Below are 16964 nucleotides of genomic sequence, written 5' to 3' on the forward strand. Positions count from 1 at the left end.
TTTTATGCTAACAACTTGTATAACCTAGAAGAAATGGATAAATTTCTAAAATCATACAGCCTACTAGGGCTGAATCATGAAGAAATAGAAATTCTGAACAGACAATAATGATTAAGGAGATTGAATCAGTAATCAAAAACTTCCCAAGAAAGAAAGGCCCAAGTCCAATGGCTTCACAGGTGAATTCTAGCAAACATTTAAAGGAGAGCTGAAAGATCTATACACCAAAAGGTATAAAACTTGATAAAAGAAATGAAAGAAGACACAAATAAATGGAAAGATACCCCATGCTCATAGATTAGAAATAAAATGTCCATAGTACCCAAAGTGATCTACAGATTCAATGCAATCCCTGTCAAAATTCCAATGGCGTTTTTCACAGAAATATAAAAGACCAATCCTAAAATTTATATGGAACTACAAAAGGCCATGAATAGCCAAAGCAATCTTGAGTAAAAATAACAAAGCTGGAGGTGTCACACTACCTGATTTTAAAATATACTACAAAGCTGTATTAATAAAAACAGCATGGTACTGGCATAAAAAGAGACATACAAACTATTGGGGAGCCTGGAAATAGAAAAGACAGTCTCTTCCATTAATGGTTTTGGGGAAAAGTGAAATAAAGAATGAAATTGAACTCTTATGTCACCCATATACAAAAATCAACTAAAAGTGGATTAAAGACTTAGATGTAAGACCTGAAACTGTAAAACTACTATAAGAAACATAGGGGGAAAGCTCTATGACATTGGTCTGGGCAATAATTTTGTTGCCTATGGCCTCAAAAGCACAGGTGACAAAAAGAAAAATAGACAATTGGTATTGCATTAAATAAAGTGCTTCTTTACAGCAAAGGAAATGACTAGAGTGAAGAGATAACCCACAGCTTGGGAGAAAATATTTGCAACCATACATCTGATAAGGGATTAATATCCAAAATACATAAGGAACTCAATCAACTCAATTGCAAGAAAACAACCTGATAAAAAAATAGGCCAAGGACCTGCATAGGCATTTCTCAAAAGAAGACATACAAATGGCCAACACATGTATAAAAAAATGCTCAACATCACTACTCATCAAGGAAATTCAAATTAAAAGTACAATGAGATATAACCTCACACCTGTGAGAATGGTGCTTATCAAAAAGACAAAAGATAACAAGTGTTGGCAACAATGTGGAGATAAGGGAACACTTGTACACTGTCAGTGGGAATGTAAATTAGTACAGCCATTATGGAAAACAGTATAGAAGTTGCTCAGAAAGTTTAAAGTAGAACTACTATATGATCTAGCAATTCCACTTGTATATATCCATAGGAATTGAAATTAGTATGTCAAAGAAATATCTGCACTACAATGTTCATTGCAGCATTATTCACAATAGCTGAAATATAAAAGCAACCTAAGAATCCATAAGCAGATGAATGGATAAAAAAAAATGTGGTATATATACACAGCAGAATACTAGTCAGCCTTAAAAAAGAAAGAAATTCTGTTGTTTATGAGGACATTATGCTACCTGGAGGTCATTATGCTAAGTGAAATAAGCCAGGCACAGAAAGACAAATACTGCATGATCTCACTTATATGTAAAATCTAAAAAAGTCAAACTCACAGAAGCAAAGAGTAGAATGGTGATTATCAGTGGCTGGGTGGAGGGTGGGGAATGAAGAGATGTTGGTCAAAGGTTGCTAAATTTCAGTTAGATGGGAGGAATAATTAATTCTGGATATCTATTGTACAGCATGATGACTGTAATTAATAAAAAGGTACACTTGAAAATTGCTAAGAGCACATTTTAAATGTTCTTGCCACGAAGAAAGGATGTGAGGTGATGAATATGTTAATTTCCTTGATTTACTTATTCTACAATGTATACATACATGAAAACATCACATTGTACACCATACATGTATATGATTTTTACTTGTCAATTAAAAGAATAAAATTTTTAAATAAATAAATTGAATCAATAATTTAAAAGATTCCTACAAAAAACTTAATCCAGAAGGTGTTGCTAGTAGTAATAATTTCAGTGTTATTCAAACTCTGCTAGAGGACAGAAAAGAAGGAAGGATTTACCATTTCAGTTTATGAAGCTAACATACCCTCTGTATTAAAACTTGATGTATTCATTTGGTAGGTCAGCCATAACAAAATACCACAGGCTGAGTAGCTTAAACAACAGAAATTTATTTTCTCACAGTTCTGGAGATTAAAAGTCCAAGATCAAAGCATCAACAATGAACTCCTTCTGAGCCCTCTCTCCTTGGCTTGTAGTTGGCTTCCTTCTTGCTGTGTCCTTACATGGTCTTTCCTCTGTGCATAGTGCCCCTTGTGTCTCTTTGTGTGTACAAATTTCCTCTTATAAGGGCACCAGTAAGATTGGATTAGAATCCACCCTAATGGCTCATTTTACCTTGCTTGCCTCTTTAAAGGACCTATTTTCAAATACAGTCACATTCTGAGGTTACAGTCAAATACAGTCACATTCTGGGTGTTAGGGCTTCCATATATGAAACTGGGGGAGATGTGCACAATTCAACTCATAACACCTGGCAAAGTAAGTAAAAAGAAAATTACAAGCCAAATTCACTTATAAACATAGATACAAATATTGGCAAACTTAATCCAGCAATAAATAAAAAGATAAAACTGTATGACTAAGTTTGGTTTATCCCAAGAATCCAAGGCATTCTTGACATTAAAAAGTCAATTCAATTTAATTTGCCATATTGACAATTGAAAGGAGAAAAGAATTATCATTTCAATAGATACAGAAAAAGTATTTTTAATAGTTAACATTCATTCAAGATAAATACTTAAAAAGCAATTCTTCAAACTAGAAGAAAGACAGGAACTCCTTTAATCTGGTAACAATTATCTATAAAAGTCTACAGCATCATATTAATGATGAAATACTGAAAATTTAACCCCTGAAATTAAAAACTCTCAGCACTTCTATTCAGTGGCATGCTATGTCTAACAGCTGGCTCTCTCAAAAATAAAATTAAAAAAGCATTGATTTATTGTGTTTGCCAATGTCCATAGTGTAAATACTCCTGCACTGGCTGATTTTAAGCTACCACTTCCCACCTGACTGAATATACTTGTTGGGAAGAGATATTCAGTAGCACACCATCATATAGTATTTCTACCATAGTTATAATAGACGTAAAGAATCTCAGGAATGTAGACAGTAGTGAAGTAAAACATTTAGGAAATAATGAGTTTGAGTATATATTATTTTGATTTTAATATAATTCATGTAATTATAAGTTTATGTAATTTAATTTTTAAACATGACCCTTTTTAACCACCGGCTTGTAAAATTCATGAAAATTTTGAAATCTGCTCCTGTGAGCCAGTATGAGCCAGCTTCCAGCACACCAGTATATTTCTCCAACATACTACTGGAAATCTTTGTTTTTTCCTTGAAAATAACTTATTTTACATTGTATTTAACAAAAATTATATTTACAACTACACAGTAATTCCTAGATCAAGGAATAAAAAAGGTTTTGTTTTGGTGACAATTTTCTGGTAAAATTAATAGAACACATTGTGACAGGTCTTCCTTGGATTTTCAAAGCACAATCGTAAAAGACAGTAATCTTTACTGTATCAAATTTCCCAAAGCTAAGCCTTTGAAACACCTGTCCATTGTTTCTTCTCAAATTTTTAACTGGTCTCCACAGTCCTTATTTTCCCACTGGCTGTAATTTGAAAATTCTCCAACAGCACTATCATGAACTTAATTAGATAACTGCTTTCCAGTTGTATTTAAATCAGAGGTGTCTTAGGCTCAATCGACAAGGCAGTCTGATGCTATCGGGTAGTTCTAGAGGCTCTTGTGGCCCCCGCCCTACGAGCTGAGCCGTCAGAACCTTCCAGAGAGAGTTAAGCTCTGCTGGGCGGCCAAGTTGGAGAGTGGAACTTAAAAGGTCAGCAACCATGTGGTAGAAGAAGCTGATGTGAAAAAATGAAACTGGCACAGTGAAAAGCTTGGAGAAAAGAAAAGAAAAACACACAACTTGACAACAGTTGAGTCCCTGATTCAAACTGAGACCTCCTTGCACCTCCAATGTCACAGTGCAGTTACCTAGGCTTGTAAATTCCCCTCTTTTCCAAAATTAATTTAAGCTGTGTTTCTGTCATTTGCAAACAGTAATAGAATCTTAAAAGAGCATTGATGAATAAAAGGATTAAAAGCCACGAAAGGAGATGATAGAAAGGCAGAGCTAGCAGACAGCAATAACCTCCTGGCCATGAGAAGATCAAGGGTGGTCTTATCTGAGGAGCAAACAATAGCATTTAAGTTTTTTAAATGATTTCTCCTACTTCCTGATACTCCTTAAACTATTCTGTTAGATTAAGCAGGGTAACAATATCCGTGAAACAGGAATAATCTGTAAAAACTGAATGACCAAAGTACATGTTAACAAGACTGAGGTTAAACCAAATCAAAACTTCATAAAAAGCACATTACAGCACCAATGTCCATGTTCCTCTTTAAAATGAGTTGGTTTTAAAAAGGAGGAAAGAGGCAGGGGAATGTGAATAACAAAATAAGTCCAGCTTTGCTTTCATCTCATTCTGTTCAGTTTCTGTAATAGATGGATCCACTAGAATCTTAGTTTTCTTTGTTGCCAACATCTTGGATGTTCTGTCCTTCATATTTTAAGGAACTCTTTGCTGGGTGGCACTACTTTAACTGCTACTGGAGCTAGGTTGGATTGTATTTGATAGAATCTGGAGATTATCTTCTGCAATTGTAGTTCTGGAGGTGGAGGCATTCTGAGCAGATTCACATAAGAAGAAATAGTAGAAGAGGGCTCTCCAAAATTTCCAAGCACTCATCTGAATTTAAAACTAATGAAGTGCAATCTTTAACTTCCAAATCATTTGATGAACCATTTCTTTTTAATAATAGATAATTTGTGGATACCAAAGCTGTGCTGCTCTTTGTAGTTTTCAAACCAGGAATGCAGAATGTAGGTGTCCCGGGGGAATTTGTATACATGACATCGCTTTTTTCCAACTAGTGGATTATCGGGCCAGGAGTGGAAAATTATCATCGGCCATGGGATCTGTTTCTATGGCCTTCTCTCTTTTAGTATTCTTCACATTTTTAAGTCCCATTATGTAATCTTCATTTAAACACATGGTACGTTCAGAGATACCAAAGTGTTCTAATTTAGGAGTTACACGCTCAAGATCATCCATCTTTAGTGCACATTTTGAAGTTTTTAGTACTTTAACTAGTGATTGGTAGGTGGAGTTATGATTTGGGGTTCTTCCTTATGATTGTTTACTGCCTGTGGGGGATTTGGTAGAACTTGGGATAACATACTTAAGTCCAAAATCTGCAAGTTGTGTACTACATAGAGATCTCTCACAAACAGAACTGCTTGGAACAGGAGGATCAGAGAGATCATCCTTCATATTAAGCTTTTTTTGGCAACTGGCCAGACCAGGGATCCTAACCCTTAACATTGCACATCAGACTTTTTGAAATTTTTCACACTTAGTTAATTCTGGGATAGAACCAATGACTACTTGGTCACACATTGAATATTTGTTGGCATGGGGATTACAGCCATACTTCTGGAAAAACTCTCTTATTTTCATGATATCCATTGAATTTTTTTTCATCAGTACTTTTGTTGCCTTTATGAAACCAATGCTTTCTTGATTTTCCAATCTTACTTTATCAAGAATATTAACGCCATCGGTCCTCCTCTGCACCCAGCACTCACCTCAGCCAGTGTGTTGGTCAGGACCGCAGCTTCCCACAGCTGAGCACTGCTGAGCAGGACTCTAGGTGCCAGCAAAAGCTACTGCTGGGTTCCCCACCAGCCATGCATTCAAATCTCTTGCCACCATTAAGTCAGTGCTGGAAATCTTAACTCTCGAAATAAGGTAATAAAAATAAGTAACACCGAGGTCAATGATTCAGCCAGCCACTAATAATAATAATTATTATTATTATTTATTTTTATTAATATAATAAAATAACATTAATAATAATAATAATTATTATTATTATAAGAAGAAGAAATAAGTGAAAGGTAAAGAATAGGAGAAGAAAAAAATCAGTATTTGTAGGATGTTAATGTATATGTAGAAAATCCAAAAGATGTTATGAATTAACTATGAGAATTGAGTTGAGTTTACCAAGTTTGCTGGATATAAATCAAATTAGAAATATATATTACATCTCAATAGGTGAAAGATAAAGAAAAAATAAACTTGTAAATGAAACACCTGTTAAAATATAAAGTTCAGGGGTTCAGATCCCTGTACCAGACATCCACCAGAAAAAAGGAAATAAAAATCATCACCATCATGTAAAATAACTAATATCTAACAAAAACTCTTCAAGAAAAATTATTAAAAAAACTTCTACAAGAAAAATTATAGAATATTGTTGAGACATTACAGTAGACATAAATAAAGAGAAGTATCATGTTCAAAGATTGGAAGACTTGATATGTAAACTCCAATTCTCCCCAAACTGATTTATAGATTCAATACCATTCCAATTTCAGTCCATTATAAGTCCAGTGAAATCTCAACAGGTGTCTTTTTGAGAATGGCAAGTTAATGTTTATATTGAAATGCAAATGGTCAAAATTGCTGAGACACTTTTGAGGAAAAATAAGATTGGAGGACTGACTGTACCATTATATCAAGTTTCATACAAAGCTATCAAACTATTGTAGGTAAGATGTAATATTGGTGCAAGGATGCAATAACAGAATAGAGAGCCCACTAAAAGACCATTCATTTAGGGACACTTGATATACCACAACAGAACTTTAGGCAAAGATAGACTCTCAATAAAATGTACTGGGGGAACTTTATGTCCAAATAGAGGGGGAATATAACTGGACTCCTGTGCCACAATATAAGCAAGAATTAGATCCAAGTAGATTAAAGACTTACTTGTAAAAATTAAAACTTTTTAGAAGATAATACCTTCATGATCTCAAGGTAAGGAAAGATGTCTCCAATGATAAATGAAAAGACTGAAAATTCAATACAGTGAAATTAAGAAATTCAATTAATTAAGACACTTTTATTGTAAGTGAAAAGACAAGTTCCACAGCTGGAGAAGATACTTGCAACACAAATAACTGATAAGGAAGTAATATCCATAATATAACAAAAAAAATCTACAAATCAAGACATTAGAAAAAAGGGCAAACCCTTGAATAAGCAATTCACAAGAAGTAACCCAAATGACCATAAACATATGAAAAGGTTCTCAACCTTGTCAGTAATGGGAGAAAATGTAAATTGAAACCAATATGAGATAGCACTTGTATTAGTCTGTTTCTGTTGCTTATAAAAGAAATACCTGGAACTGGGTATCTTGTAAAGAAACAGTATTTATTGCTTACAGTTTGGAGGCTGGGAGTCCAAAGTCCAGTAAACACTTATGGTGAGGGCCTTCTTTGGTGGTGACTTCAGTAATGCCAGGTATCACATTGTGAGAAAGGTAGAAGCAAGAGAGAGACTGACCTCCTCACTGGCTCTCCTTTTAAAGCCCTTAAAACCATATCCATCACCATCATTAAACAAACCATCAATAAATTTATCCATTTACTAGGGCATGGTCCTCACAATCTAATAACCTCTTCAAGTTCCCACGTTTCAACTACCACAATAGGATTTCCCACCCTCTTATCACTGCCGCAGTGGGGACCAAGCCTCAATTTTGGGGGACATCCAATCCACAGCAACACTGTATATGTCCTTTAGATTGGCAAAAATTTCAAAGTTTGGCAATATCAACTGTTGACAAGGGTATGGAGCAATAGAAACTCTCATCTTTCCTGGTGAAAATGTAAATTGGTACAACCACTTTAGAAAGCAGTTTGCATTTATCTAGTAATGTTGAATATATACACACTCCATTTCAAGATATATACCTTAGAGAAATTTATGCACATTGTCACAAGAATACATATATATATACACTCTAGAATATTTTATTTTAGCCCCAAACAGAATTCATACTGGAATGTTTTATTTTCACACCAAACAGGAAACAACCCAAGTGCCCATTAATAAAACAATGGATAAATAATAAATCTTGAAATAGTCTTACTCTAATACTGTACAGTACAATAATGAGCTACAGCTATGTGCAACTTAGATGATTCTTATAAACATAATGTTGAACAAAGACAGAACAGACACAAAAGAATACATGTTCTATAATCCCATATACAAAAAGCTTAAAACCATGCAAAATTAAATTACACTTTTTTAGAGATGGATACACAAGCATAAATCTATAAGCAAGAAAATCATTATTAAAAAAGCCAAGATAAAGAGCAATACTCAAGTTGTTTAAAAAAAAAAAAAAACCCAAGATAGCAGTTGGGGAAAGAGGAAAGGGAAATGTTTGTGATCAGGCACAAAGGAACTTCTGCGGTACTGGCAACGTTCTATTTCTTGAACTGTGTGGGAGTTACATTGTTGTTCATTTTCTATTATTTATTAATGTGTACATAAATATTGTGTGCACCTTTCAGCATATGTGTTGTATTTTATACTCTAAAAATGTTTTAAAAAACAGAAATGGCTTTTACTTTCAAAAGAACTGAAAGACATAAATAACTTAAAAACATCCTTCTAAACTAAATTTACCATGTGGACCACAAGTAGTGATCATGTTACCATACTCGTGAATTGCGTATTTTGTCCTACTTTGACAAAAAGATCTATTAGTATATAAAAATCAGCTGGTCACTGGAAGATTATTGCATTTCTAAGAACTATGAGTATAGAGACCCTTATTCCTAAATTCAACACTTTTTTCTAGATCACCCAAACATCGGGTAGATATTGCCCAAGGAATGTTCAAGATACCCAGTGAGACATGTACTGAGGCTTTTAACCCTGTTCAGTTCATATTTATTAAGTATTCATTGATTTGATCATTTTTATTCATTTAAATAATATTTTTTTGTTTGTTTTTGTTTTTTTGACCGGTAAGGGGATCGCAACCCTTGGCACGGTGTGGTCCGCACCACGCTCAGCCAGTTAGCGAACCGGCCAGTGAGCAATCCCTATACAGGATCCGAACCCGCGGCCTCAGCACTACCAGCGCCGCACTCTCTGGAGTGAGCCATGGGGCCGGCCCTTTTGTTTGTTTGTTTGTTTTGTTTTTTGTAAATAATATTTTAATTACAAAACTGCAAGTTTTGTGATAATTGATACAAAGTTAAAAGAAATGTGTTCCCAATTGGTCAGCTATTGCTTCAATAATGCTACATGACTGCTACAAAACTCAGTAGCTTACAAATAACAAGCATTTATTTCTTGATCATGGGTTTTGTTAAGTAGAAAAAAAAATGTAATATTATTAAGCAGGAAAAAATGCCAGGTAAAGAAGCAAAGGGGGCATATACCTTTAAATATGGTTAGCATAGTTTATAATGAAAATGTCAAACATACAGAAAAGTTCGAAATGTGTAGGGAACATCCAGAATTCACATTCACTACCAAGATTCTGTGATTTCTATATTTTCTTTATTAGATAACTATCCTTTAATTCATCCCTCAATATATATTATTTTTTATGCATTTCAAATTTGTAAGTTGTAGCCATCAATAAATTTCACCCCTAAACACTTATACATGAATATCACTAAGCAGAATTCAGTATTTGTACATAGCTTTATGCTGTAAAATTTACATACAGTGAAATGCATAAATATTAACATTTGATAGGATTTAACAAATGCATGCACCTGAGCAGTCAAGCGCTACCAAGATATAGAACATTTCAATTACTCCAGAAATTTTCTTTATGTCCTTTCCCTGTCAATTCTCACCCCACACCACTAGAGACAACCATTGTTTTGAATTATTTTTAGCATAGATTAGTTTTTCTCATTACAGAACTTCATATGAATCCAATTGTACAGTCTTTACTCTTTTGTGTAAGGCTTCTTTCACTTAGCATGATGTTTTGGGGTTAATTCCTATTATTGTGTGTATCAGTGGTTTGTTGTGCAAGTGCTCTATTTCCTTATTAATCTTCTATTTGCTCTATTCATTATTGAAAATGTGATATTGAAAGATTACAGAACTGTCTGTATTTCCTCTTAATTCTCCATTTTTGTTTCATATATTCTGGCATTTTGTTATTAGGTGTTATGCCTTGAACTGTGTCCTGCAAAAAAAGATATGTTGAAGTCCTAACTCTCAGTACCTCAGAATGTGGCCGTATTTGGAAAAAAAGTCTTTGCAGATCTAATTAGTTAAGATGAGGTCATACTGGAGCAAAGTGGACACCTAATCCAATCTGACTGGTGTTATTATAAGAAGACATCCATGTGAGAACAGAAACACAAAGTGAGAAGACAGATATGTGAAGATGAAAGTGGAGATTGGACTTATGCTGCCACAGCCAAGGAACACATGGGGCCATCAGAAAGTAAGGAGAGGCAAAGAACAATCTTTTAGAGGCTATGGAGGGAGCATGGCCCTGTTAACACCTTGATTTTGGACTTCTGGCCTTTAGAACTGTGAGGCAATATATTTCTGTTGTTTTAAGCCACCCAGTTTGTGGTACTTTGTTATGGCAGCTCTAGGAAATTAAGAGCATGTATATGTTTAAAATTGTTATATCCAGGTACATGAAAAAATGCCCAGCATCACTAGTCATCAGAAAAATGAAAATCAAAACCACATCGAGATAGCATCTCACCTCAGTTAGACTGGCCATTATTAAAAAGACCAAGAATAACAAACGCTGGCAAAATGCAGGGAAAGAGGAACTCTTCTATGCTGTTGGTGGGACTGTAAACTAGCACAGCCACTATGGAAAACAGTATGGAAGTTTCTCAAACAACTACAGATAAAGCTACCATATGATCCAGCAATCCTACTGCTGGGTATATATCCAGAGGAAAGAAAATCATCATGTCGGAGGGATACCTGCACTTCCATATTCATTGCAGCTTTATTTACAATAGCCAAAATATGGAACCAACATAAGTGTCCATTGATAGACAGCTGGATAAAGAAAATGTGGTATATATACACAATGGAATACTACTTGGCCATAAAAAAGAATGAAATTCTGCCATTTGCAGCAACGTGGATGAGTCTGGAGAAAATTATGTTAAGTGAAATAAGCCAGGCAAAGAATCAGAAATACTGCAAGTTCTCACTCATAACTGGCTGCAAAGAAGTAAAGAAGGGGAGGGGAGGGAAGGAGGGAAGAAGGAAGGAAGGAAGGAAGGAAGGAAGGAAGGAAGGAAAGAAGAGAGAGAGAGAGAGAGAGAGAGAGAGAGAGAGAGAGAGAGAGAAAGAAAGAAAGAAAGAAAGAAAGAAAGAAAGAAAGAAAGAAAGAAAGAAAGAAAGAAAGAAAGAAAGAAAGAAAGAAAGAAAGAAAGAAAGAAAGAAAGAAAGAAAGAAAAGACTACAGCAATGAGTTGAACTTTCAGAAGGAGAGAACAAACCTAAAAATGCTAGAGATGGGGGGAGGCAGGGAGGGGGTTATGGAAGTGATAGGTCAGGCAAAGAGCATTAAGAAATATCATGATTTATAAGAATGAATATGCTAATAAAAATACTTATATCTTCTTGTTATATCTTCTTGTTGAATTGACCCCATTATCAATATATAATGTTCTACTTTTTCTCTATAACTATTTTTTATTTCTTCTTCATTTTTGAAGGATAGTTTTGCCAGATATATAATTCTTGGGTGACAGCTTTTTTTCTTATATTGGTATAGCCACCCCAGCTTTCCTTTGGTTACTATTTGCATGGAATATGTTTTCATCCTTTCACTTTCAGACTTTTTATGTCTTTCTCTAACATGAGTCTCTTATACCTAGTGTATAGTTGATCATTTTAAAAAATCCCTTCTGCTCACTTAATTGAAAATTTTAATCCATTTACATTCATAATAATTACTTAAAAGAAAGAATTCTGCCATTTTGCTATTTGTTTTCTATATGCCATATCTTTTTTGTTCCTCCATTACTGCCCTTTGTGTTTAATGAATTTTTTACAGCATATCATTTTGATTCCCTATTCAATTTCTTTTGTGTGTATATTTTGGTTATTTTCTTAGTGGTTACCCAGGGGATTATAGTTAACATCTTAAACTTTTAACAAACTAGTTTTCAATTAATACCAACTTAGCTTCAAAAGTGTACCCAAACTCTACTCCTATACAGTTTCATCACTACTCCTTTATGTTGTTACTGTCACAAATTATATCTTTATGTCTCCATTAACATAGATTTGTTATTTATGTTATTATTTATTATTATTATTTTATGCATTTGTCTTTTAAATCATATAGGAAAAAAAGAGGAGTTGCAAACAAAAAATGCAATACTTGCTTTTATATTTACCTATGTAGTCATCTTTACCAATAATTTTATTTCTTTGTCTGGCTTTGAGTAACTATCTAGTGTCCTTTAATTTTTGCCCAAAGGATTTCTCTTTAGCATTTCTCATAGGGCAGGTCTACTACAAACTCCCTTAGCTTTTCTTTACGTGGAAATGTCTTGATTTCTTTTTTCATTTTCGAAGGGTAGTTTTCCCAGATATAGAATTCTTGATTGATAGTTTTTTTGTTGGTGGTGGTGGTTTTTTCTTTTCAGCATTTAAAATATTTCATGACACTTTCTTCTGGCCTCCATTTTTCTGACAAGAAATCAGCTGGTAGACTTAACCAAGGATCCATCAAGTGGTGATTTACTCTCTTGATTTCAAAGAGAATTTCAAGATTCTCTTTTTGTTTTTCTTCTTTGATAGCTTGGTTATAATGTGTCATAAATCCTTTTTTTAGTTTATGCTACGTAGAGTTTGTTGAGTTTCTTGGATGTAAAGATTCATGTCTCCCATCAAATTTGGGAATTTTTCAGCCATTATTTCTTCAAATATTCTTTCTTCCCCTTTCTCTTCCTCCTCTCCTTCTGAAATTCCCATTATGCATATGTTGGTATGCTTGATAGTATCCCAGGGGTCTCTTAGGCTCTGTTCATTTTTCTTCATTCTTTTTTTTTTTTTTTTCTACTCTTCAGGCTGAATAATTTCAATTGACAAATTTTCAGTTTTGCCAGTTTCTTCAAATCTTAGCCAGGCCATTTAAATTGTACTCTATTCTTCACTTCCTGCTTGTGCTGAAACTGAAGGAATTACAAAATACATCCTTAATTTTCACAGTCGGTTTGAAGTTAATATTGTAATATTTCACTTCAAATGTAACTTGAAGTTTGTTATTTGCAACCATATTTTATTTATCACCATTTAAATTTATTCTATAATTGTCATATATATTACATCTACAGGCACCATAAATCTTAAAACATTTTAATTTTTACATTATTTACTGATTTGTATTTTAAAGAAAATAAAGCAAAAATGATAGTCATTTATATTTATCCATATATTTCCCATATCTGATACTCTTCATTCCTTCCACAATCTGAGTTTTTATTTGTTATCATATCCACTCAGTCTGAGAAGCTTCTTTTGGCACTTCATATAGTGCAGGTCAGCAAATAATAAATCCTCTATGTTTTTATTTATCTAAATTAGTATGTTGTTAGGTATAGAATTCAGTTTTTGCCCCTAGCACTTAAAGATGTAAATTCACTGTCTCCTTCCCTCCATTATTTCAGCATCATTTATATCACTTTTTCCCTGTAGGAAATATGTTGTCTTTTTCTGGTTGTTTTCAAAATTTTTCTCTTTATCTTTGGTTTTCAGTCATTTGATTACAATGTGCCTTGGTGTGGTATTTGTTGTATTTATCTTGCTTAGGATTTTCTGATTTTCTTGAATATGCATATCTATGTCTTTCAAGAAATTTGGGATTTTGGGGGGTTATTCTTTTCCCAAATAAGGTTTTTGCTTCTATCTCTCTCTTTTCTTTTCTGGGTATCCAATTCCATACATATTGGCATTTTTTAAAAATTGTTCTACATATCACTAAAGCTGTGTTCAATATTTTTAAATCACTTTTCCTCTATGTTTATCAGATTCTGTAAGTTCTATTTATCTGTCTTCAAGTTCATAGACTTCATCATCTGCTATCCCCAATCTACTATTAATCTCATTCAGTAAATTCTTCACTTACCTTGTTTTTCACTTCTATGATTTCCATTTAGCTCTTTTTCTAGCTTCTATTTCTGTGTTTGGATTTCCTGTTTGCTCATTCATTACTACCATATTTTCCTTTACATTCTTGAGTGTAATAGTTATATGTTCTGTATAGCCACTTTTAAATGCTTGAGCTCTAGTTCTTTTACCTTGTCAACCTTGTGGTTAGTCTCTATTGATTCCCTTCTCTCTTTTATATTGCATGTCACATTTTCTTATTTTTCTGAATATCTACTAATTTTGGATTTCATCCTGGGCATTATGAGTAATTCATTTTAGAGACACTAGATTTTGTTATGATCTTCAAAAACTACTCATATTTAATTTTTGTAGGCATCTAAATGGACTAAGCTCAAATTTCAAACTCTATCTTCCCTGGAGTAGACAGTGGCTGAAAATCCTGCTCAGTTCTTAGCATCATCTGGGCTTCCTGGAGTCTGCCCAGCACATGCGTAATTGATGAGACAGCCAAATATTTGGGCAGAGTTTTTAAACAGAATTTATGGTTCCCTCCTCCCACCTTCTGTGGCTCTCTTCCCACTTTTTAGCTTCTGTGGTCAGCCCAAATTCTGTTCTGATTCCTCTACTAGTTAAGACTGCTCAAAAGTATGGTACTTCCTGGAACCTCTCTTAATCAAAGAGCCACAAAAAATGTGAAACTCATGCATGGCACATTCTAAAAATTGTTGAATATTGAAATTAATTACTGCACTGTTCTCTCTACTTTTTAGTATATCTATAATTTTTATAATAAAAAATGAATTCATGCTCAATAGTAATATTTCAAAAATTACTGGCTATGGGAGATAGAAAACAAAGGTTCCCTGCAGTCCCCACATCCATACAGAACCTCTATACATAGCCTATTATAGACTATATTAAGAAAGTACTACTATCTCTTGACTCAGCCTTCCTCAAAGGGAAACTAATTGTCCCAAGTGATGATATGAGATGTTCTTAACATAGCTTCTTCAGAACTACACATCATTATTCTTTAAAATATTGTTCAGGGAACTAGCTTTGTTTTGTATTTTTTAAACTGTAGGGGTAACTAAAAGTTATACAAAGAGAAAAAAGAATTGTATATAACTCAGCTGTGAGTAATATTTTCTTAGTTATCATTGTAAATGCTGAATATTGAGATAAAAAAATCATAAGGTAACTACATTTAGAAGATGAGATCACAAGAAGTGAAGACAAAGAGTGGTGTGGTGAAAGTAAAAACAACTAAAGAAATAATTCCTTATTTTCCACAATAGAAAGTTAATACAGCTAAAATCTAAAACTGAAAAATCAAAAATGGCCATAAACATCCTATTTAGAAATACGGTAGAATATACAAAAATAAGCTGCTAAATGAGTTAGTTGCATATGGGAGGCAGAAAGAGGGAGTTTTGTTTGTTTTTTTGTTGTTTGTTATTAATATATGGTATGAAACAATTTACTTTTAAAAATTATGAACATATGGTAACATCAGTAAGATAGAGAATCTAAGGAACAATCATGAGGTTAGATTAGAATTGGTGATATCTACATGAACACATGATTACTAATAAATACTTTTTTTCTTTAGTTTCATCTGCTGAAGAGGCAAAACGCAATGACACGTAAGTTGCAATGAATATACCAAATTCCCAGATCTTTGTTTCTAAATACAATTTTCAACTAAAAGGAGTCAGGACACTGCAGAAATGGTTCACTGCAGTGCTAGGGCACAGAAAGGCCAAGATGACTAGAATATCTTGTTGTGCCAGCAAGTAAAGAACTGCTCCAAAAAATTATGGGTCCTGTCACAAGGACAAAATGGCTAGGTTGAAGGTAGTTCTTGCTGGTCGAATTTTAGACAATTTCAGCAACAAAGTAAATAAATTTTATAATGGATTATAACTCTTTGAATAAAAGGAGTATGACCAGATGAATAATATGGGAATCCCTAAGTCCATACTGATAATCGAATATATCACAAGTCCAAAATGCATTTAGTACCCCAATAAACCCATTTTAAAATTGAAAAATCGTAAGTCAATCTATTGTAACTCGAGGATCATCTGTATATAGGGCAAAAGGTAGGCCTTTTCCTTTTATCAAAATTTTTTCTAATAAATGTGAAGGGGATGAACAATTATCATTTTGTAACTAACGTAGAAAAGACCACCTTAGTAAAAATCAATAATGCTGCTAAATCAGGGGAGAGGAGTTTGATGAGGAGCAGGATATTTGCATGAAATTCAAGTGTATCTCCACAGATTGCTTATTAGTTGCAAGTACGAAGACAGTAATTTATACAGTGGAAAAATTGGAATCAAATTAACATCACTCCCTGGAAAGAATATTACTATGTAACATTATGATCAGGAATGCAAAACCTGAAGCTAATCATGAGGAAACATCAGATAAACCAAATTAAGGAACATTTTATAAAATAACTGGCCTGCACCACACACACGTACACACACACCCATAAATGGAAACTAAGTGTGGTGATGGATGTGTTAATTTGATTGTGGTAATTATTTCACAATGTATATGTATATCAAATCATCACACTGTACAACCTGAATATACACAATTTTTATTTGACAATTATATCTCAATAATGCTGGAATGAATTAATGAACAAAATAACTGTCCTGTATTCTTCAAAAATCTCAAGGCCATAAAAGACAAAGAAAAAGGATGAGGAACAAATACCTCTATATTAAAGGGAACTAAAAAGATATGGAAACAATGCGGTCTGATGCAATATGTGATCTGTACTAGGTCTGTACTAATATCCCCCTGTACTAGGTCTGTACCGGGCAGTATAAATT

General features: G+C 33.7%; 1 pseudogene; it reads right to left on the minus strand.

Annotated features, from left to right (window-relative positions):
* Positions 1-4639: 4639 nt before the first annotated feature.
* On the minus strand, positions 4640-14158 carry LOC134385783 (spindle and kinetochore-associated protein 3-like; annotated as a pseudogene).
* Between the last annotated feature and the right edge of the window lie 2806 nt (positions 14159-16964).

Source organism: Cynocephalus volans, chromosome 9 (genome assembly GCF_027409185.1).
Source record: "Cynocephalus volans isolate mCynVol1 chromosome 9, mCynVol1.pri, whole genome shotgun sequence".
Taxonomy (NCBI): Eukaryota; Metazoa; Chordata; class Mammalia; order Dermoptera; family Cynocephalidae; genus Cynocephalus; species Cynocephalus volans.